Source organism: Parasteatoda tepidariorum, chromosome 6 (assembly GCF_043381705.1).
Source record: "Parasteatoda tepidariorum isolate YZ-2023 chromosome 6, CAS_Ptep_4.0, whole genome shotgun sequence".
NCBI lineage: Eukaryota > Metazoa > Arthropoda > Arachnida > Araneae > Theridiidae > Parasteatoda > Parasteatoda tepidariorum.
Genome location: NC_092209.1, coordinates 85,359,238 through 85,385,594, shown reverse-complemented (window position 1 = coordinate 85,385,594; position 26,357 = coordinate 85,359,238). Strand labels below are relative to the sequence as shown.

At 26.8% G+C, this 26,357-nt stretch overlaps 1 protein-coding gene across 2 annotated transcripts in view; it reads right to left on the bottom strand.

Annotated features, from left to right (window-relative positions):
* The window catches only part of LOC107436527 (Ecdysone-induced protein 78C), a 164,126-nt gene that overhangs the window by 51,023 nt on the left and 86,746 nt on the right, over window positions 1–26,357 (bottom strand). The window lies entirely within an intron of this gene.

The window sequence follows — 26,357 nt, the reverse complement described above, 5'->3', positions numbered from 1 at the left end:
ATTGTACCATGTTTCCATTCAAGTTGACACATTGTATAGAGTAATTAGGTTTATGCAAGATAATATGGTACAACTCAGCACCATGTTAAGATTAAAACAAGTTGAGGTTCAAAATTCAAAATTTCTCTTGTAATATTGATAATTTCTAAGCTTAATTCAATTTTTTTTCCGCTCAAATTCAGCCATAGTATTGCGTAATAAAATTTATTCACCATTATATAGTTCAACTTAGCACCATATTAATGTGGTCAAAAATGTAACCTACATTAAAATTTTCAAGACGTTGCAAAATTTTTAACAGTGTAGTAGCATTGAAATGTTTAGGCTAAATTTCAATTAACATTAACTATCTTCAATGTATGCTTAAATACTTTCATCAAATTTCATTACGATCCAAAATTTCTAAGAGTGTAGTATTAAAAATTTAGTCAAAGTTTCTATAACAACTAATTATCGTTAATACATACTTAGTTACGCGCATAATGAATATCAACGTGCTAAAAATTTCCTAACAGTGTAATATAAGCATTAATAATTTCAGTCTAAAATTTCTATAAACATTAATTATAGTCAATGCATGTTTAATTACATTTAAAGAAAAGAACTTTCACAGAGCGATGGGCAGTGATAAGTACATTATTTTAATCCCTTATCTAAATTAAAATTCCTCCTTTTCTCTGTTATACGGAAACGACAAAAGAAACAGAAAAAACTAAAACATTAGCCTGTTTCAAGTGATGAATTTATCATTGTTGATAACAATGTCAAAGAAAAACTCGAATCAAACAACGGCCTCGTTTTCAGAGCAAGCAATCTTACGGAAAAGCTCAACTCAGTTCCTCAAATGGGATTACGTAATATATCAAAACAAAAACAAGAGAAAAGTGAAAGTAGGAGTTATTTTGTTTCTGATCATTTTTCTAGTATCTTTTTCTGGTATTGAGTCTTAATTTTCTAGTTCACGGCAAAAGGGGGAGGGACTAACCTGAAAACCGACAAATCTAAAAAAAAAATGGTTGATAGACTGAGGGAAAGTAATATTGAAAGATCTTATGTCTTAAACAATGACAGGAAATTTTCGATTCAATTACGCCGAAAAGTAGATTCTTTTCGAGCCCGAAGCGTTTTGCGTTAAGTTGCGATCACAACTCCATTTATGACATTGTAGACTTCGCCTTTGATTAAAAAAAAATTTAACTAAATTATTTGAATACATAACTCCATATATGGTTGCATTGGAATGACAGCTTTATCTTTATAAAGCGTATTAAAAAAACTATTCAACCAAATAAATAGTTAGGAATTTAAATTCCAAAAATTTATTTCATACTATGGTATGCAAAAAAGCAAAAATTATATTGCTATAATAACTCAAATGTAAACATGTTAAGTGAAATTACTTTAGATTTTATGAATTTTGTGCTTTCAAATGCCATTTGGAATACGTTCATATTTTTATATATAAAATGTAATCTTCACGATAGTTAAAGAGCTTAATCGAAAAACATATTAAGTGAATTTCTTAAAATTTACACAAATTTAAACAGAAATATTGGGAAGAAGTTTTCAAAACATATTTTTGCTTGTTAAAAGCCACCCTATTTGAACAGTTGAAACAATAAACTGATATTCTATTGTTAATATTATTAATAATAATAATATTAAATTGATACATAACTGATAAAGACATGTTCCAAAAAATTTGGTGCTATCAAAATATCACCTGAAATTCTTCCAAATACGCTTTGAAATTATGCTTTACACCTTTAAATTAAGTCCATTTAATTTTCGTCATATTTCACATATTTTATTTTTTTATCTTACTTCAATGCTTTTTGAAAAAAATTATAAAAAAATTAACTACAAGATAAAATTCTTTATTTTCAACAATGTAACACAAAGCAATTGAAGTTTGAAGGATTCTTAAGTTTAATAGGCAAATTAGTTTTATTAATTCACTCATGCTTAAGAAAGAACAAATAACATTCAATCAAAATATATCTTAGGACTTAAAATTATCTCCAGTTACTGATATTTTAGTATATTATTACGGAAAAATTTATATTCTTCATTTGAAAAATAACTTAATCATTACTTAGTTTTTCTAATTTGTTTTGATGATAATAAGAGAGAAAACTTTATTAATTGTTTGAAATTTTCCACTCTGATTCCAGGCTTTTCTGGAAGGTCGATTTCACCTGATGTTCTATTAGAATTTACACCGAAACCTAATAAAGTAATCACTAAGGAAATGTTAATTTCAAGGTATGCATTTCTTTTTTTTTTATGCATGGTTACAATTAAATATATTTCATTTATAATTTCATTTTATATTATAAGAATTGTTTTATAGATAAGTTATTTTAAATAATATAGCAAATTCATTTTGCTATAAATTGCAATATCAATAGAAAATTCCTTACATAAAAATTTATTATTTAAATAGTATTGCAGTTTTTTTGTGATAAGTTGTAATTTAAATAGTATAGAAATTAATTTTGTGGTAAGCTGTAATTTAATTGTCCTGATCGAGTAATATTTTAGTAAACATAATTATAAATAACTGTCTAAATATAACTCATAAGATCTATGATTTCCTTTTTTAAACTTTTGGGTATAACTTCTTACTAACAAGCAATTTTTTCGACTCTAACCTCATTGGCTTGATTATTGCTTTTTAGATTTAACCACAGTGCCATTAATCATCTAATATGTTAAGTACAATACTGCAAGCCTTAAATTCGTTGTAAAGATGTTTTTAAATAAAATTTAGGCACCAATAAAATAAAATTGATGTGATCAATTTACAATCTTAGTAAATTATAATGCAGAACTAACCATTCAACTTAATTACGTAATTCTCCTATATATATTTTTCTCTCTCTTTGTTTTCAAAGCTAATAAATTTTCAAATCAATCGGTAAACACGTCACTACGTAAATAAAGTACCTACCTATANTCTTACTAACAAGCAATTTTTTCGACTCTAACCTCATTGGCTTGATTATTGCTTTTTAGACTTAACCACAGTGCCATTAATCATCTAATATGTTAAGTACAATACTGCAAGCCTTAAATTCGTTGTAAAGATGTTTTTAAATAAAATTTAGGCACCAATAAAATAAATTGATGTGATCAATTTACAATCTCAGGGAATTAAAATGCAGAATTAACCGTTCAACTTAATTACGCAATTCTCCTCTATATTTTTTTTCCTCTCTTTGTTTTCGTAGTTAATAAATTTTCAAATCAATCGGTAATCACGTAAATTGAGCTCACAAAACATGTTCTAAAATTTAGCCTTATATTCATATTTTTATAATTTAAATAAAAACGATGCACCAACAAAATAAAATAGACGATGTGATCTATTTCAAATCTTAGTAAATTATAATAAGGAATTACCAGTTCAAATTTGTTAGTTACGTAATTCTTCGTTAGCTTTTTTCCTCCCTTTCTTTTCCAAGCTAATAAATTTTCAAATCAATCGGTGATCACGTAAATTGAGCTCACAAAACCTGTTCTAAAATTTAGCCTTATATTCATCTTTATAATTTAAATAAAAACAATGTACCAACAAAATAAAATTGATGATGGGATCCATTTCAAATCTTAGTAAATTATAATAAGGAATTACCAGTTCAAATTTGTTAGTTACGTAATTCTTCGTTAGCTTTTTTCCTCCCTTTCTTTTCCGAGCAAATAAATTTTCAAATCAATCGGTGATCACTTAACTCAAGTTCACAAAATACGCAAGAAAATCTAGACCAAAACTCTTTTTTACAATTTAAGTAAAATCGATTTACCAATAAAATAAAATTGATGATCTGATCAATTTACAATCTTAGTAAATTATAATGCAGAATTAACGGTTCAACTTTATCACGTAATTTTTTTCTCCCTTTGTTTTCGAGGCTAATAAATTTTCAAATCAATCAGGTGATCACTTAACTCACGTTCACAAAGCATGTTCGAAAATCACACACAACCATTTATGACTTCCCAATAACCCAAATCAACTAAACGGCCTAGGGCCTAAACACATTAACGAGAGAAAAAAACCTGTAGAGGGGCGGATTTCGCTTTAAAAGGCGAAAGTCAAACAGCCTATCAATTAATCAACATCGGAAAATAAACGATAGTAATAATAATAATGATCAAGAGAGAAAAAACATTTATTGACGTTAAGTTTCACTAGATTCTTAGATTCTATAATATATTCTTTTTGTTTTCACACCAAACTCAAAGGTTGAATAAAATGCAGTAATAGTATATACTGTTACGACATAACTTTGGGAAAAAATCGCCGTCTGGCCTAGTGGCCGAGTTTAGGTTGCTTCAATGTCCACTGAGGAAATTAGAAAAATAAAATATGAGCGAAGGATCAAAACGAACAAGATGATTTAAGTTTTTTTTTCTTCCCATTTTTCCATTTAGTTTTTGATTTCTTAGTAGTTGATGATGTAAAAACCGATTTCACATAGAATTCGTAACTTATTTTGATTACTTTTGACACAGCCGAAATATTAAGAGAAGAAGTTTTAAGTAGCGAACTGAAAAATATTATCCTTTCAATTTATCTGCAAACTTAATACGGTGTAATAAGTCTAACCACATTATCGTGCTGCTTAAACTTGTTTACACGATATTATCATTCTGTTTGACCGTAAATATTGCTCAATTTAACATCTGCAAATTTCACCGTATTGTGGTTCAAAGTACTGATATCATCGTTTGTAAGACGTAGAGTCAGTTTTTCTAATAGCTTCTTTGCGAGCTTAATACCGATAATTAGAGACAGTTTTTAATAGACCGATATCAAAACCAAAATTTGAACTCATTTTGTATACCAAACTATATATATAAACAAATTATTGCCAAGCTTAAAATTTTAACCCTCTATATTAGAGCCTTAGTTTAACATAAGACTCTAAATTTTTTAAGTGTTAAGTTGAAAAGAAAACTTAATCCAAAGGTTATGTGAATCTAAAATCAACTGTCCAAATCTCATACTGTAAAAACTGATTATGAAAAATGTCTCAAGTGGTATAATCTTACAGAATAGGATCTGATACAGATATTACTGTTAAAGTATGAAATGAAATGCCGACTTTCTATAGAATTAGTTACGTTTATAGGCAAAGATGATACATGAGAATTATTGAATTATTTACTTTGCCTAATAAGTGTATAAAATGCCTAAGCATTCTAGAGAATGACAAATGTTTAAAAAAAGTACGAAATATGAGATTATTTTCTCTTGGTTAAAATAAACTTTTCAACGCTTTTTTTAATTATAAATTTATAAAACTTGGTTGATGGACTCTTAGTCTTTAAGAAAAATGTTTACCGCACGTCCGTATTAAACTAACAACCACCATATTAGCATAAAACGTATGCCTAAAATTAGCATACGATGTTAAGTTAGCTAATATAACATCACATAACCAAAATCGATGCTTAAAATTAAAATAAATAATTATCAAGAAACGCTCTGAATATTAAGTTCCTTTTTGTTTTCTTTCTAACCCGCATACCGAAAGCTCGCTAGGAGAAATAAAAAGAACCTTTACTATGTTTCTTTTCAGTGTGTATTTAAAAACTGATTTCTATGAAAATTGGAATGGCTATAATTCTTTGTCTAAATAGAATTGTAAAAAGTGAAGTATAATTAAAACTTTTTTAGACTCAAATTTTTACCTTAAAATTAGATTTGATTTTTTTTTTATTTATAAACTTTGGTTGATATGTATAATCCTTAGCTCTCAAAGAAAATGCTCACTTTACATCCCGGTTAAACCATATTAGCATAACACATAAGCCTAAAAATTAATATAAGACATTTGTTAATTTGTTTACATTTGTTAACGTAACCTAACTAACCTAACCTAACGTAACCTAACTAACATACATTTGTTAACGTAACCTAAAACGAAGCTTAAAATTCAAAAAGAAAATAAATATTAAGAAAAGTTCTGATTCTTAATGAATATGTAAAAAATAATTTATGATATTTATTCGCCGTTATTAATCACGTCTGTTTGCTTATTTTCTAGATAAAAGAGAAAGTTAGATAATAATAAACAAGAATCTGGGCAATATTTATCAGTATTGATTGAAGATGTAGTTTCTATGGGGATTCAATCTATCTATTGAAATTAAATTGAGTTATAATAAATCTTTATTTATATGGTATTGTAAAGAGTGAAGCACAATTTAAAATTTCTAAGACTTGCTTCAAAATTAGGTTTTCAATTTTTAAATAAAAAGAAGAACTTCGTTTATATACATAAATTTTAATTCACAAATAAAATATATACCAGATAAACTTTTTTCCGGATTGGCATAAAAAACAATAGTTTAAAATTACTGCAGATCATTAAATTTGTTATTGTAACTTTATGACACCAAAACGGACATTTAAAATTTCGGAAACAAAATTGAATATTAATCGATATTTATGCACCATGAAAATCACGTTTGTTTGCTTACTGTCAAACCAGCAGACCAAAAACTAGTTAACCAGAAACAAAACAAAAATTTGCCCATAACTCACGGAATATCAGTATCCATTGAGAATCTAGTATTTATTAGAATTTAATTAATAAAAATTCTTTATTAAAATAGAATAGAACAGATTTGACTTTCTTAGAATCACTTTAAAATGTAATATATGTTATGGTAAAAGTAATAAACTGGTGTTTATATTTAATAACCGGTAATTATGCATAATCCCTAGGAAATTTGGTAAATATGATAAATTTGTGAAAATTTATCAAATTAACCGGTTTGTTTGAATAATTCCTAACTCGTAATGGTAAATATGATAAATATCATGACTGATTGAGTTATTTGATTAAAGTGCAGTTTTTTTTTTCTTTCTTTTTTAGTATTTATTACTCAGAAAGATATTTTTTCATTGGACACTATGGCGTAAGATACCACGAATTGCAATATTTTACAATTAAAAAGTCAATAAATGGTTACTTTAAGTCACATACATTTATTTAACCGAACGAAATTTGAATAAGAGACTGACTGCTACAAAATCAACGTTTAAAATTGTTGAAAAAAAATTTTTGAATATTGAGAAACGCTGTGAATATTAATGGACAAGCGAAAGATAATTCACGATATTTATTCGCCATAAAAATCACGTTTGTTTTCCTACTCTCTAACCCGCATGCTAGTTAACAAGAAACAAAGAATCTGTACAATGTTTACGGGTGTCAAATGTCATTTATCTCATTTCCATTCGCAAAATCGTGAGTTTATCTCATTAAAATTCACGCCGCCATCTACCTCTTGCAACACAAGTGAAAGAAAATATGAAGCATTGAAAAGAATGAGAAGAAAAAAAAAATTCCTTTTAGTTAAATGTCTGAAGGCGAAGAAAACTGGATTCGTACTGAACAACATCATTTCTGCGAACATTTTTCAAAAAAATGTTTGACCAGTGAATTAACCTGTGAGAGTTGCGCAGGCGGTTGGAACATTAGATTGTATATTGGCATACTAATTACTAGCGATAGAAGAGGGAGTGACCAAATAAAATTTATTATTATTCTTTTTTACATTTCGAAATTTAATATATTTATTTAGTACTGATATTAAGACAGATGGCGGGGGGGGGAGGGAATTATGCGGCGTTTTTTAACTGTCTTGCGCAAGTGGTTAAATAATTTAAGCAGTAATTTATAAGAAAAATAAAAACTGTCAGATTGTATTTTAGATACACCTAAAATATAATTTTAATTTTTTTTAAAATAATTTTAAGGTAATTGGGTAAAATTTATTAAAAATAAGGTGTCTTAGTAAGTGGTAAAATAATTTAAGTAGTAATTTATAAGAAAAATAAACAATGTCAGATTGTATTTTAGATACACCTGAAATATAGTTTTAATTTTTTTTAAATAATTTTTAAGATAATTGGGAGAAATTTATTTAGATTAATGTGTTTTAGTTTTGTAAAATAAAGACTAATAAAAAATCAAGTACAAGGAAATAAACTTAATAAAAAAATGATTAATTGGGTATAATATGAAAAAAACACTACTACTTCCACTTCGAAATTTTTACTAAAAATAACATTTACCTTTTAGTTTAATTAATAAACTGAGTTTTAAATATGTTTACTAAATTCATAAACTTAGATAAAATAACAAAATAAATTATTTCAAAAGGAACTAGACTAATACATTTCCAACCTAGCGAGTTGAAGACATACTTCGTTTAATGTTTATTTGTTGCTAGAAATCAGTTTCGCAGAAAATGCTGTTTACTAGTTAAATTTAGTGGGAATAACACGACCTGTGACGTAGGTTTTAGTATACCCTAATTAAATAGGTTATTTTAATTTACATTTCCCAGAAATGAAAGGATTCTGTAATGAAGAGGTCGAAAACTAGGGAAAATTTCCTCTGAAACTACCATGTTGCTTAGCAACGAGAAGAGGGAAAATTAAGCAACCGTGAGTAAAACTAAAAAGAATCTTATTTAACTCCTTTTAATAACCTATCAATGGAATTTAATTAGATAAAAGAAAATTCTAAACAATGCAAATTTTTTATGAACAATTTTATGAATATATTAAACAAAAAATTATGAATAATTTCCTTCAATTATGTATTTTTTGACAAAAAAAATTTCTTAGATTATCAATGATGAAATATCTTCAATGATCAATCATTCAATGATGAAATATCTTTTCACCCTAAAATCAATCCTAAATCACCCTAAAATCAATCATTTAATGATCAATCATTCAATTATGAAATATCTTTTCACCCTAAAATCAATGAACGTCAATACTAAAAATGCTACTCTAATTGAATTATTCTGAATTTCATGGCTGTATATTTTATGTTTTACTTTTTGTAAATTTAAAATTTTGTTTAAAAAGACTTCCCATAGTGGTTAAAATGCGTTTCAATTGCTAATTTGAAGTGCACGCAGATCAGTAACCTCAACCATTCTGAAATGTTTAAAAATATTAAACGCATTTCTATCTCGAATGTAGGCTTTATTTAAGTTTGTTCACTTATTAAAAATTTTGGAGTCAGCCACGCTTTCAATTACATACAAGTTACTTGTTTCTTACTTTTTAATCTAGTACATATCCAGCTCATTTTTGCTGCCGAAAGAGAATCAAAAATCAAGAATAATACAATCATTAATCTTTAAAAATTTGTGTCTCAAAAGGAAAGAAAGTAAAGGTGGACCATACTCCAATAGGCCTTCAAATATACATTTTTAGACAAAACTAATAATAATCATAATTTTATCATAGTGTGTTGTATTCACTTTGCCCAAACACTGTTAAAATCATAAACTCTCTCTCATTAAAATATTAAATCCAATAAAAATGCTTACTTATCAAGCCCAACGGCAAAGTTGAATGACCTCGAATGCCTCATTTAAAAAAATTATCCATACCATGACAAAAGTATACTTTCGTTTATTTCTCATCATTCACACCATTTTTTTTTTTTTCAAAAAAAAAATCAGTTAAATTTAATTTAAAAACTAATAAATTACTTATGACGTAACCGTGTAGAGTATGATATTTACCCTGACAAACCCCCCAGTTCCAGCAACCAGCAATAATTACTATTTCAAGGCAAGGTGAAAAATTGATTAATACCTCCTCCACTCTTATCTATCATGATTTTTTTATTCCCTTTCGGAAATACTGTCACTTGATGATGTTAAACCAAAAGAGCAGCTGCGAAGAAAGTTAAAATGAGAAGGAGGAGTAAAAAAGAAAACGTTACTCAAGTGTTTCATAGTTGTGCCACAGAGAGAGAGAAGTTATCGGCAAAATATATATTCCGAGGCTCGAAGGTCGGTCATCGACCCCAGAGCGGATGGAAAAAAATCATCCACCAAGGCCAACCTGATCTCGCGCATCCCAATCGTAGCCTCCCGATCAAATTATTTTCTTCCCTTTCTTTCTTTTTTTTTTCTGCTCATGAACACTGAGATTAGTCATTATATGAACTGTGGGATTAAATGAAAAATTGTTTTTATTTCCTTGCGTTTGGATTTTGTTACTAAATGTAATTTGCAGTTAAAACGGTCTTGTAATTTATTCCATTTAAGGGTTCATTTATTGCTGTTTGGATTTAAAAACAAAAGAATTTATTTATTATTTTTAATGTTGCTGAAATTTTTTTTATACATAACTGAAAAATTATCGCAGGCTTGCTAGTGAGCCTAAAGTTTACTAGTTGTGTTATTGTTATTATTCGTAAGCCTAAGGTGTATTGCTTGCATGATTAAAGTTTGAAAGTTGTTCACTCTCGCATGACTAAATTTTGTTAGCTATATAAATATTATTACTCGTGTGCCTAAGGTTTGCTCTTATTATTGTTATTACTATTATTGCCCGAAAAAAAAGAATTTATCATTATTAATGAAAATAATACAACGCAACTAAACAAATATATATTACATTTTAAATATGAACTTAAACAAATTTTCTCGTATGCCTAAGATTTGCTTCTTATGGTTTGCTCCTTTTATTATTGCCCTTATGCCTAATTAATAATGAAAAATACGATTTATTTACCAATTAGTATTATATTTGAAAATTTCACAATACAGCTTCACAAATTGAACAAATTTTTTGTACTTTATTTATATTAAGTGCAAGCATGTTTAAAAACCATATATTCTTTAAAATTTATTTCTTATACTAAATCAGACGTTTGAATTTTTTTAAGTGTTCCAACAATATGTGTATTAAAATGGCTAAAGTTAAGTTAACCTTTTTAAAGAAATATAAAAGGCTTGAGGATATAATGATAGGCCATTATTTCCCAAAGTGATATTTTTATATCAAGCTGTTCATTAGTATTGTTTTCTAATGGATACAAATTTCAATAATTTAAGACTAAATAAAACCACAATTTATAAAAACATTTTATTGTTTACGTGGAAATCGTGTGTGTGTGGTTTCGTCTTTCAGTAAAAACGCTTTACAGAACAATTTAAAAATTCGGCTTGTAATTATATTACCTCAGATCATTCATATATATTTTAATTAAAAAAAACAATAAATAATGATTGTACTGTAAACAGTATTATATTTTGCATTTAATGATCGCATATGAAATGTATTGAAAATACAATGATCAAGAATTATTGAAATAACTTATAGAAATTATATAATTTGTATTCGTTACAATTTGTATAGTATTATTACATTGTAATATATATTGCTCATAAAATGTTATAATTTTTTTAGTAAAATTATTTCTAAACATTTTTTCAACCATAGCGCAATCAAAAACAGATCAAACAGATTTAACCATAAAGCAATCAGAATTTAATGAAAGTCGAATTCCCTTAAATTTAACAGAACTTTGGGCTCGCTTCATAGAAAAGTTAAATTAAAAATCCAATTTGTTTGTTCTTAAAGATTTCTAAATATTTTTTGTTTTAATTAATTAATTTGCTTATTTTTGTTGATTATTGAAATATCCTGTTACTAAGATGCCATACTATAGTGAGGGAAATTTTAAAAATCTGGTTAAAATAAATCATTATGTTGGTCCCTAAGAGTGGATAATAATTTTAATTATTATTTATTAAATTTCTAAAATATTAAGTTTTAATTATAAAAATATTTAATTTTTTATTTATTATTTTTAATTATTTTATTTTTTAATTACTTTGTTTAAATGCCTATGTTAATCCGCCTAAATGTGTTTTATGTTTTTCTTATGTAAAATTTGTATAAAAATACTATGCATATTGGATATCAAAGGTAACTTAATCCAAATATTTTATATACTGGGCAATAATAAAAGAACTACAATATTTTTCGATTTAAAGTTGCCTGTTTAAAGACCAGTAAATGATACATAAAAATAAACTTTAAAGTTATTTATTGATGCACTTATTTTCAAATATTTTATTTTCTACTAATAATTTTAGAATTAAAAATAATTCAACAAAATAAAAAAATAAAGGCTTAAAACTAAAACACAATAAACATGGATTATTTTGTAAAAATAAGAAAACGAAAAAAATGCGAAATGAAAATAATCGGAAAATATTTCTGGACTAGAAGGTCCTTACACTTGAGACAATAAAAGAAAATAACTGTTTTAACTATTTTCGAACGTATTGCGCAGAAAACTTACTCAACTTTTTACCCGTAAAAACCAGAATTCCCTGTTGTAAAAGAAATCAGATAAATCTTCTTTATCCTCTTTTACAGCACTGAGAAGTGAAATACAATTGACAGGTTAACTGCTCCGAAAACCCATTCGAAAGAAACTTTTGAAGCTATAATAATTTTTATCGGACTTAGAAATTCCCCCTACCCTCAACCAAATAATAAAAAAAAAAAACTTGTCCTTAAATTCCAAACCGTATTCTGAGCTCTTCTAATTTTTTTTTTTTTTTTTATTTATTTATTTTTTTTTTTGAAACACCACCGAATTGTTTCTATCAGTATCTAAAAATACCGTATGAGGCAGCTATTTTTAGTAATAATAATGCCTCTAGATTAAAAAAATGTTTCAAGTGAAAAAAATGCTTTAATAAATATAATCCTTTCGTAAAAATAATGTGTTGATTTAAGACGAAAAAAAAAAATTGTGAAAAATAATGCGTGGGTGCCATTTAATTAACAATAGAAGAAAATCATCATAGGCAACTTTTTCTAAGTACACCGTGGCAGGCTGTTAATTTTCGTAATAATAATGCTTTTATATGATATAATAATGTATATGTATGTAATAAGTAATAATATTGTATTCATATGTACGTAATATGCATTTGTATATACATATTTATATGATATAATATTGTATATGTATATATAATACGTAATAATAATGCATTTATGTAAACGTAATAAAATGTTTTAAGGTAAAAAAATGCTTTAATAAATATAATCTCTCATAAAAATTATGTGTTAATTTAATACGAAAAAAATTGTTTCGAAAAATAATGTGTGGGTACCATTTAATAAACATTAGAAAAAATCATTCATTTATGAAAATAATTCAAAAATAGTAGTGTAAAGATCAGAACTTAATTTCTGTAAAACTCGATAGATAATAGCATAGCAAAACGTAATTTTTATTATGATAATATTATCTATTATTAATAAGAAATATAGTAATACTAAACTTAAGTTGTAAGAATGGCAGTATCTCCGACTGATTTCTAATTGGAGATACTTGTTTAAAATAACAATACTGAAGAATATTATTCCTTTGAAAAAATAATACCTAAAACGTAAATGCGTTCTTAGCATAGGAAAAAATACTATCAGTGAGCAAAAATGCGTTTAATACCATAAGGAACAATCACTCAATTGCAAAAATAATGCGTAAAAGTTAAATAATTATTTTTTCGTAATTTTCTATGTGTTCTTAGTATGGGAAAAATTACCAAAAAAATGCGTTTAATGTCATCAAAGGGAATTATTTATAAAAATAATGCATTACTGTAGGACTGAGCAACTTTTTTTTCGTAAAAAAATTACAATAATTTATTAGAAAACCAAAAATACATAGGTTTAAAATCCTTCTGTATAACAATTTTTAACTCTTTTTTAGCCATTTCATGCAGAATTTTTATGCAACGCATTTTTCATACTGTTCTCATTATTTTGTATCAGTTTAGATCAAAATAAATGAAAAATATTATATTTAGCATTTTAATAAATTATGGTTATGAAAAACAGCATGAAACACCGGTATCTTTTTCTGAGTTAAAAGCAAAACTCTTTCAAACACTGTTCACTCCCAAACAATAATTTTTCAAATTTGCACTTATTTGCAGTTGTATTTAGATCTAAGAGAAACAGTTATTCATCATTGAAATTTCTTTAATTTACCTAATCAATTTTTGAATATGAATCAAAAAAGATTTAAAACTACTCTTTTTTTAAATTTTATACTTTAGTACAAATATAATTTTGATTATCTAACCGCTTTTTTTAGTAACTATTAGATTGTGTTTTTTTTTTTTTTATAATTAAAAGATACCAAAATATATTTTTGGGTGTAATTAAAGCACCAGAAAAAATATATTTCAAAGGGACACCGAACTCTCATCTGCGTCAAAGGGTTAACTACATTTTTATAAAAAAAAAATTAAAAAAAATAACAGATAAACGTAAATTCTCTAACTTGCATAACAAGAAAAGACTTAGTAGACTCCGGGGGTATGCGGGTGCATTAACATGTTCTTTTATTAGACAGTAGCTCTTCAAAGATAAATTTTTTATAAGCTATTCTGCAGGAATAAAGAATTTCAATTTATTACAAAAATACGGTCAAAAATCACAGGAAAAAAATGGGAAAAAAGCGGAAGAAAAAAATTATTGGATTAAATAAGGGCCTCTTTTACAATTATATGAATTTATGAAATTTATATGATTATATTACAATTATATGAATTATTTTACAATTATATGAATCGATTCGGGCCAATAAATTCAAATATAATGCAATAAAATAATTATTCGAAAATAATTAAATATCTTTTACCAAAAATAATTTTTACACAAAGATTGATTTGAAATTTACTTTTAAGAAACCTAATATTTAATTATTTTTTAAATCATTTATAATACAGATATATAATAATGTTCTTAAATACATTAGATCAATAATCAATAGTTTATCAAGGAGTCAATTTTATGACAAGTTAAAAATACTAACAAAAATGACAAAGTGTTCAATTTAAAAAAATAAAAAATCATTATAAAGAAGTAGTATTAGTTTTTAGTTATATCACAATAAATATCATTGTTGAAATTCAGAATCGTTTTAGAACTGCTAAAAAGCATCAGAATAACGGTCATATTGAGACACTTTAATAAATCTTGTTTCGATGTGAAATAATAAGTCTCGTTTCGTTCTACAATAATTTATTGTTTCAGTTGATGAATAACTTAATCATTCATTGCGCTAAATTTTTTTCTTAGCTCCAAATTTCGGTACAAAATTACTTTTTAGAAACGTTAGCCACTTACATAGCTGAGCATACGCCAAATATATTTATATTCTGCCCTGTACATCAAGCGTTACAGTGTTCTAAACACCTCACGTTATTTTATGTGTGTACAGTAGATCAGATATGTAAGGCTGACAGGTTAACTGCACCAAAAATATATTCGAAAGAAAGAATTTTTATCAGCGTTCGAAATTCCTGCGTCCTACCACCCCGTCAAATCTTAACAAGACCTGAACAAGTCCCTTTTTTTTTACAACCATTTCGGAGTCCCCATTTTGTAGCCTCTTCAAACAATTTCCAACCATCTTCTAAGAACTTAGGAAGTACCCCTAAGGGGTTGATATTCAGGGGGAAACAAGGGGTGAAGAGAAAAAGGTCAATGCCCGTTTCTGTCTTATGTCAGGAATTATGCCGCCTTAAATATATATTTTCCCCCGCTCTTACCCTCAATGAATTATATAACTATTTTTTTATGGTTACAAAACTGAAGAGATTTTTTGAGAAGATATCTACATCAACTTTGCGGCTTGACGTTTTCGATAGGTGTGGCCGGGGCGTTCACCTTTAAGTTTATGGAGTGTTCGAAGTTAAGTTTTGTAATGGCTGAGAGATCATTTTTGTCACATTTCAACGATTGTTATATGAACATAAATGTTGAAATTGAATAAGAAAAAAGTAAATGTAATTTTGCTGGTTGGGAAAAAATTGCATTAGGAGATAATGATTACTTGAGTTGAGTTACTCTACAGTTTGGTTGATTAATCCTCTAATATTCTGAATGAAAAAAAAGAAAAAAGAAATCTAAGCTTATTATTTCCAGAAAATCACAGATTAGTTAATAAGTAATTTTCTATTTAATTAACTGATAATAATTGATCACATGAACAAAACAAATAAACGAACTAAACATTTCTAACCAAATGTACAACCTGACGAATTAGCAACATAAGTAATCAAATAAACAGTTGATTGAATCTTGATTTTAAAAAATAGAAACAGCAAAGTAAATATTTGAATAAGCAATTACGCAAATCAACAAAATAATTTTATTACCAATATAAATAATATCAGCTGTTGATTACATTAGCAATATAAACAATTTTAGAACATTTAAAAAAAAGTTTTTTCCTTTTTTGAGAAAACGAATTTTTGTTTTGTTTTGTTTTGCTGTATATAAGGATTATGAAATAACAGATAAAACTATTTAATGGAATAAAAGATAAACTAATAAAAGATATTTTTTGAAAGTATCTACATTAAAAATGTAGATATCTTCCATTAACTTGGTTTGACGTTTTCAATTAAAGTAGTGGGGCGTTAACCTTTTAAGTTTATGGAGGTTCGCTTCGTAATGGCTGAGAGATCATTTTCGTCACATTTCAACAGTTGCTATAGGATCATAAATGTTGAAATTGAATTTTTTAAAAAGCAATATTGCTGATTTGGAAAGTAATTATTTATTTTTGAAAGCAATGCATTCATTAATATTGCTTTTATACAGCTTTCTTACCATTTTACTGTTTAGTTGATATGATCGAAAACTAATATTCAAACTAATATTCAAAACGACAAAAAAAAATTTAAACATAAAGCAATTTTTTAACATTATTCCAAGTAAATTAATAGATTAGGAATACGTTATTTTCCATATAATTAGAAGAAAAAAATGGATCATATATCATCAACGTAAATAATCGAATATGCTAGCAACAATTATGATGAGCCGAGCCAAGAACCGAACGAGCAATTTACATAAACAAAGAGATAATCGAACAAACAGTTCATCGAATTACGACTTAATTAAATCAGGAACGAACTTAAATAATCGAATGTACAGTTACGGCAACATAAATAATTGTATCATTCATAATTTACCGTTGATTATAATAATATAGCAATATAATAAATTTTCATAACATTCAGAAAATTAATGAGTGTTGAGGAAATTAATTATATTTCTGAAATATATTTCGGATGTTTCTTTTTAACGCATGAAATTATTATGAAAATAAACATAACAGTTTTTCGGAAGATAATCTACGCCAACTTTACGGTTTGATGTTTTCGATGAAAGCGGCGGGGCGTTAACCTTTTGAAAGAATACCATCTCATTTTTGTCACAATTCAACGATTGGAGAGATCATAAAAGTTGAAATTATGATAATTTTGTTGGTTTAGAAAGTAATAATTTTATATTTGTAACCAATACATTCTTTATAATTGTGCAAATATTTTCATTAGTTACTGTTAGGTTTTGGTAAGATACAAAATGCATAATGCAGTGAACAATCTGCGGACTCAGTAATGAGTCCACTATAAACAATGGATCACTATATCCAAATTTTTTTAAAGAATATTTTTTGCATTAAGAAAGTAGAATGATTGAAAATTGGGTTTGCAATTTTGCATAAGTTATAAAAAAATTATTATCTAATTAACAGATAATAAAGCAAGGATTAATGAAAAAAGTACTTATGCAGGTAAAAATTAGTTTTAATTTCACCTTTCATGAAGAAAAAATATTTTATTTTTTGATTGAACACAATTTGATTTTAAATAGAGTTCACGAATTTTCTTATCTACAATGTGCAAAAAATGCAAGATATTTTTATCTACATTTTCTGTAGAAAAAAAAAACATATTAAGGACATTTATGGCTGATTTTACTTCAGCTATAGATAGCAATGCATTCATTTTCAGTCCCCAGCACCTGTAAGTTTAAAGATGGAAGACTGAAAAAGATATTTAGAGAAATGAAATTTGAGTCCACTGTAACCTAATTTCCAAGTTCTTAGCTGTTCACCATAAGCGTTAAAAATAACATTATTTGAATAGGAGTACGGACGGGACCACTAAAAAAGTTCACTATATCCAGGTTCACTATAGCGGGGTTCGACTGTATTCTTAATCGAAAAAGTAAGCTTATTATTTCCAATAAATTATTACAAATTATTTATGAAATTATTATGTGACGATTAAGCACAAATTATTTATGAATAATTTTGTAGAAAATACTTAGAAAATAATTCATTAGTAACTCGTATAATCAAGCAAGCAATTGATTCGAAGCAACAGCATAAATAACCGAGTAATAAATTGATCTGAATCAACGGCATAAGTAATAGAATAAGCTGCTGATCGAATCACGAATGTTTATGAATGAATAAGCAACGTAAAATCATAGAGAAATTAAGCTTTTCAGCAACATGAAAGTCAATGCATTTGTGATATGTTACAGAGAAGATGTTTTTAAGAGATTATTGATGTTTCTGAAATATAAATAATAAACCCAGTAAGACATTTTGCAGCTTTTCATCATTTAAATTTGCTGCAACCTTAACATGGAGAACAGTTAATCATAATTGCATGCAAATTAAACCATCTTAAACCTGATATGAAACTACGCTTTTAAAGGAAACGTGGTTTAATTTAACATCTTATTAAGGTTTTAGCAAACATGTATCAGGAAATTGTTTAAAATACGCGTATTACGGTTCTACGTTGAAATGGTTTTTTTTGAGTGCGTATGAGTTATTGCCGTATCAAAAGATTATAAAATTAAAAATATAAAAATTTAAAATATTAAAAATAATTTTGAAAAACTGAAAAAATAATTATTGAAAATTAAATTATTTCTTAACTTACACGCTTACACGAAAGTATAATACAAATTTAAAGAAAACATGGTATTAATAATTTTATTCGAGTTGCAGCAAATTGTATCATAATATTGTTCAAGATAGGGGTATTATGGTTCAACGTTGAACTGATTTTTTTGAGTGAAAGATTGAATTGAAATTATAGAATAAAAATAACAATTTTTTTTAAAAAAAATGCAAAAAAAACTTCTTTTTTGTAAATTGAATTATTTTTAACTTAATTATCTAAACTGTCGAATAAATTGAAAGGGAACATGGTTTAATTTAACATCTTATTATAGGTTGCAGCAAATTTGCACGATATTAAGGTTCAAAGTTCCGGCTATGCCTTTACATTATTTTAAGTTCTCTGTTAACGTTTGTCTTCTATACGGAGAGCTAACACGTCACGAACCAAGGAATCACGTTATGAACCACGTGTGAGATAAGGTAATTTTAGTTTCATGTAAATTAAAATGTAAAATAATTAATGATGAGCCGTGGTGGCTCAGGGGGTGGACCACTCGCCTCCCAATGAGGTTAACCGGGTTCGAATCCCGATGATGACTGGTTGATTAGAATTCCATACTCGGCTCTCACCGACCTCAGTGCTGACGTAAAATATCCTCAGTGATAGACGGATAATGGGTTTGAGTCCCCTTTCCATCAGGTTAACCGGGGGGGGGGTTCGTGGTTTTCCTCTCCGCGTAACGCAGATGCGGGTTAGTTTCATTGAAAAAGTTCGCCTCAAAGGCAAAGTACTCCTAATACTTGATACAGGAGTTCCCTTGTCTTCTGGATTGGGATCAAATTTACAAGAATACGGAGTTGAACATTAGCAGTACTAAACTAATAAATTCGGTCGGCAGTTCAACGGCGGTTATAAAATAATTGATGACGATTACAATAATTTATTTTCGTCTGAAGGCAAAATTTCTGGATGAAAAAATAAATTGATCCAATCTTAGCTGGTGCACTTTCTTTAAGCGTTTATCAAATCGTTTCAATTACACTCATCAATGACTCCGATGTAAAGTGTAACACGCCTATCTATTCAAACGCACACACATTTCAAAAGTCAATGACCTCCACGAACTCCTACTTCCATCTCATGTGACGTCATTTCCTTACGACCTTGAAATTCACTGAACGCCTGCTACAATCCATTTAAAAATAAAAAAACATACACGATTTTTTTTTCTTCCCTTCTTAAATATACAATAGGGTGAAAGGGACAGTTGTGATTGATATAAAAAATCGTGATACAATAAAGTGGTATAAATTGCCCAAATGAACAATGCTTATGCGATTCGCGATATCTAGACAAGTGCAGAAAGACTTGTATGCAGTCATGGGTTATTTGCGATGTCGATTTTTGAACATTCATTGTTTGCTTTTGTTTTTCTACAACCGGAAGAATTGATGGGTATTATAAGAATCGGGGGTATTTATGGGCTATTTAACGGTATTTTAAGCTGAGATCAAAGGATTAACTGGAAATCTCTTTCTGTTTTGATAAGCTGCCAAAGGGGAATCGGGAAATAACTTCATAAAACTTATCACGGCTGTCACTGTTTTAGTAATTTTTAACCAATTAGTGCTGGCTGTTAAAAGCAAGGCTATATTTGTGTTGGTGTAAATAGCAAATTAAGCGGTATCGAAAAACAAAAAATAGTTTTAAGACGTTCATCTTCGATTTCAAAAACACTATTTTCAATGTCAAGAATTTGCATGCTTTGAAAAGCGAAATCGCGAAATAAGGCATCAGATGTAAAATCTATCATGCTCCATATTTATTTATTTTCTTCGTAGTTTTTAATCAAAGGATTAACTGGAAATCTCTTTTTGTTTTGATAAGCTGCCAAAGGGGAATCGGGAAATAAGTTTATAAAACTTATCACGGCTTTTAGTAATTTTTAACCAATTAGTGCTGGCTGTTAAAAAGCTAGGCTATATTTGTGTTGGTGTACATAGCAAATTAAGCGGTATTGAAAAGCAAAAAATAGTTTTAAGACGTTCATCTTCGATATCAAAAACACTATTTTCAATGTTACGAATTTGAATGCTTTGAAAAGCGAAATAAGGCATCAGATGTAAAATCTATCATGCTCTATATTTATTTATTTTCTTCGTAGTTTTTAATCAATTAGAACTCGCTGTTAAAATAAATGAGGTGCTGTGTTTGTGCTGGAGTAATTAGCGTATTAAGCAGAATTTTAAGGAAAAAAAAATGTTTTCTTACATACAGCTGTTTCAACCTTGAAAAGAAAAATCAGGAAATAACGCATCAGATATAAATTTTTATCAGGCTCTTTATTATCTTAGTAGTTCTTAACCAATTAACGCGTATTGTTTAAAGAAATGATGTTTATGCGCATAGTTGAATAAATAGACTAAAAAGCGTAAATTTAAAAAAGAAAAAAAAAAAGATTATTTTCTTTAATACAACCCCTTCAATGCCTTTAACATGTAATTACCAATACTATGCATGCATCAATATTCACTTTGATTAGGTCTGAAACTAATTAATCGTCTTTCAGAAACCGATTGCAATCGTTACAGTAATTTTTAACTGGAATTTTATTTTCCGGTCTGAAAAGCTCTAATATTATTTTATGGTTACTTTATTTTAAGGAAAGCAATAAAGATGTTTTTTAAAATATAAATTTAAGAATACGTGAAAACCTTTTGGATCAGTGCTATAACCTGCAAAACTTACAACCATTTCATTAAAAGTTTCTACCAATTAAAGCAGATAAAACAGCTAGAGTTTGTAAGGAAAAAACGGAAATTTTGCGCAACCTAAGACATACATAGGATTCGTGAAATTTTTATTCATCATGTCCTTTAATAAACTGTTTCAAAAGGTATTAAAATTGTGAATGATTGGTTCGTAACAAAGATATGCAGCATAGTTAACTATTATTTATCGTAACTCTATAATTTTTATCATATTTTTGTTTTTAAAAGGTAACTACAATCTTCAAATTATTGTAAACTAGACAGCAATGCACAAAAGGAGTTTCGTGGATCGCTGAGGAAGCGAGAGTGAAGATTTTTCTTTTATCTTCTTTTTTAACCAATAATAATTTTTTAAAATCATCCATAAATTATTTAATATTACAGTATTTTTTAAAATTATTTATGCAAAATTCCAATGAAAAACAAAATTTACAAAATATCTATTGATTTTCCAAAAACAACATTTTAAATAAATTGTGAAAACAATATGCGTTTATCAATAATGCATAAGAATTTATCTTCACACTTTTCATTTCAAAGTAATTAAATTAAAAGTTAAAACATTAAGTATCTCTGATAACCGTTCTTTTAGTTTATTGCAGTTAATTTTTAAAAAAAATAAAATCATTATTCAGCTTCTTTTATTCAATTGCAAATTATACATCCCCCAAAGACTAAGTCAGGAATAGAAGACGCTCCAGACATTTAACCTAATTATAAGACTATTTTTCGTAAAACAACAAAAAAATTTATATGTATCCAAATAGTCCTTTTTTTTTGGATAGTTCATTCAGAGCAATGAATGAACTTTATTTATGAAGTCGAGATCCCGCCAAAGGAATCTAGATCATTTAGAGCTCCATAGCTGGAAAAGACAGGAACCGCTGGACTAAAAAACTACCATAACGAAGAAGTATAACTTTATCATCAGAAACAAAGCAGGTTTTAAAAATTTCAGGGACGCATATGGATGCTATAGCGCCTAAAAAATCGTAGCTGGCCTTCAGCTATGTACTAAAATTTAAATCAAAATTATCTTCATTCTATAATATCATTCTATAATATCTTCGAGTCTTTCTAAACTCTGGGTAGAAATTTTTTTTTTTTTTAATTATTCGTGCTTTATAATTTTGTTTCTTATTATTTCGAATTGTTGAGAAATAACCATAAAAAAAGTATTTCCCTGAATTGATAATTATAACAAAATAACTAATTGAAAAAATCACACATTATTACGGCCTAAACCTTTTGACGCAGAATTTTTGAAACTATTTTTCATACCTTTTCTTTTTTCTTTTTTTTCTTCCTTTTTTTTGTATTAATTTAGGTCAAACTATATATAGTATTTATAGTTATGAAATAAACACCGGTGTCTCTTTTTGCGTTAAAGGTAAAATCTTCCAAACACGGTTAACTTCCAAATAATATATTTTTTTAAATTTGCACTTAGTATTTAGATTTAAGAGAAATAGTTATTTATCATGATTTTTTTTTTCAATTTACAAAATAAATTATTGATTCACTTTTGAGTATGAATGAGAAAAAAAAATTTTCAAGCTTCTTTTTTTGGGGGGGGGGTTATATCTTAGTACAAATATTATTTCCGATAAAGTCACAGACATTTTTAATAAATATAAGAGCTTTTGTTTTTAAAATTAAAAAATACCAAAATAGATTTTTGCTTGTAAATAGAGCATCAGAAAAAAATATATAAATAAAAACATAACCGGTGTACCATCTGCAAAGAGTTCAACCCATTATTAGTTTTATTCCAATATTTTTTAATTCTTTTTCGTTGGAATGTTATGTCATTTAAGTTTAACAGAAACGAAAAAAAATTTATCTGATAAATAGCGATAAGAGTACGAAAGAAAAAAAAATTCGAATGTCAAACATCAAAAGCAACTTGCATAATACACATAACAAATAGTTACAACAGGTGTTATTTAAAATAATGTATTCAAATAAAATACTATTTCGAAATTCGCAAGTAATGGATTCCTTACTTCAGTCTGACATAGTTTTGAATCGTGGCAAATAATAATATTTAATAAAAACAAAAACAAGTTAGTTATTTCTCTAATAAACAGAGGAGAAGATCACGTTCTAGACATACTTTTACCTTTTCATTTCTAGAAGAAAAATATTTTTTGGGTCAACGAGTACTTCAGTTAAGTTCCACCTTCGAATGTTTACCAAATAATATGCATTCAAAAAGATAACAGTAATGGAGATTCTAATTTATTATTTAGTGTTTTCAAAAGCATTAAACGGGTTTTATCGCATGTAATTGGAAAAAGCAAGTCAAATTAAAGACGATTTTGAAAGAGCATAAGTTTCTTCCTGTTGAAAATTAAATAATAGGTATTCTAAAAATATTACTTAATGCCAGATTCACTTTATTATATAGTATTTTTTAAAGTAATTGGTAATTCTTATCGGACAAGATTGAAATCGATCTTGAAATTTTTTGAGTTACTTTCTATGAATGTTAACCAAATAATAGTTATTCAAAAGGGTAATGGTAGGTTTAATTTTTTATAAATTTTTTCAGAAGTATTTAACAGTTTTTAAATCTTGTAATATGATAAACAAACCAGATTTAAGCTGATTCTGAAAGATTATCTGCAATGAGAAAAAAAAGTATGGTTAAAACTACCGGATAACGGTAAAATTTACCGTGTTCCTAGCTCTATGGGAACACCAAAAAGCTCGGAAATTTTTACCGAAGTGCTTTGGCAAGGATTTTAGAAAAATTAACAACAAAATATTGTTTTATAATCTGTGATAAAATTTGGTAAAATTTGCTTTTTTTTATCATGATGCCGTAAATCAAGGCATAAAAACCTTTTATTCGCTTAAATTTACTTTTCAGTTTTATATTTTTTACTAAATATGTGGCAATAAAAGCCATAATTTTAAAAACCATTCTTTAAAAACCATAGAAACAGAAAAATTACCAGATGAATGATTTGAATACCGTATATTTTTGTTATATATAAACCAATTTTTTTTTTTTACCAAAATTGTAATTACCATACAGTACTGTAATTTTCCAGAATTTAATAATAATATTAATTATAATTTAATTCAATAATATTAATCTATAACTAGTAAGGCATAGAGCAACAAAAAGACCTAACTTAAATTTAATGACTTTTTATAAAAACGAAAATTTCAGATGACAAGTGCATCTGTAACATATTACATTTTACTGTCTTTAAAAGTAAGATACTGGTTTTATTTAATTTATTTTTTCAAAAGTGATACCACTTACAGATAACAATTTTATCAAATAACGGATGCTAAAAAAGTGTCAAAGCTTTTAACTTATTAATTGTTTTTTAGTCATTGATGTTTACATGGTTAAACGGAAAAAAAATTCATTTCAATTAATTATATTAAAAGCATTTTTAATATACTTTTTAGCAAAGCATTTACAACCTATTTAGTTAGTGAAAAAATGAAAAACATTTAATAATTTAAAATCAACACACATATAATGGGCAAAAATAAAACTATTTTCAATAAAGAAATAGTTGGAAAAAAAATTCTACTTTTAGACCTTAATGAAACAATAGCAAATTTAGACATTAATGAAAAAATAATGTTCTTAGCAATTAATTGCTTGATTTGAATGTTATATTTATTTAATAAGCTAATTAGTTAATGCTCACAGAGACTAATTTTCTTGTTAAAAACAGATGTATATATAAGTTCCAGTTTTGAATGTAAACTAATTAATAAGTATTTTAAAAGATAATTAATAAGTTTTAATTCATTATTTGATTCTTTTAAAATATTTAATAATTTTAGAGAGGGTAATAGGGTAGGCTATTTAATTTCGATGGAACTATATGCTTAAAGATTATTTTATTATCTTTACTCAGTTATGCGTCTCTCAAATAATAATGATAATTTAGTTAAACCAAAAAGTAAAGTAATATTGAATTAGAACAATTGAAACAAAAAAAGAAATTAATTTAAAAACTATTTAGCAAGTGCGCATAAAACCTATATTGAATTTTAATATTAGTTGAAGGGTCATTAAATTTTCATGTTATTTTAATTCTACAATAACAACTAACGAATGCACAGCGGTGTCATGAAATTGATGAAAATTCATCTTAAACATTCATGCGGAATTTATCAATCAGATTTTATCGCGCTAATAACCAATGTAATAAATAAAAATTCATTGGTTTCAATATTTACTAAAATACGTGGGGAAAATGATTTGTTTTTCCTAGTCAACTCTATACAAAAAAAAAAGAAAAAAAAATCTCGTATTTTATTTAAAATAGCTGCAGTTAAGTTTTCAATTACAATAATAAAGAAATCTCGTATTGTACTTAAAATAGTGGCATTGATATTTTTCAATTAAAATAACAAAATGAATCATATTGTTTATATATATAATATATATAAAAAGAACAAGATTATTCATATTTGTTTGTCCAACAGTATCTTTATAACAATAACTTTTCCAAGAATTTCTTTTATTACTTATAAATACATATGTATAGTTTCTGAAATCGCATACTAAATATAGGCATTTACGAGTTTCTTATATACATTTTTACAAAGTGATGCCATTTTCTTATTTGTACCTGTTACAATAAAGCAATAAAGTTGCTCATTTTTTCTATGAAATAAATTTTGCTGATATAATAAAATTACCCAAAACGTTAACAAAAGTAAATAAATAAAAACGTTAGCTGTAGTTCTTAAAACTTTTTTTAACCTAATTAATACTTGCACCAAAAACCAGCTATTTAAAAAAAATACAGCTGTGGCTTTAATATATTAAACTGTAATAAAATCAATGATGGTTTTTCTAACATTTAGTAAGATAAATAATCAGATTTCAAGCATATTTCCACCTTTGCAGAATTTACCATAAAAAATGTCACGTTAAAACAGAATGTTTTTACCATAATTCATCTAAAAGAAATGCAAAAAATTTATGTTCTCTTTTTTTAAAAATAAAAAAAA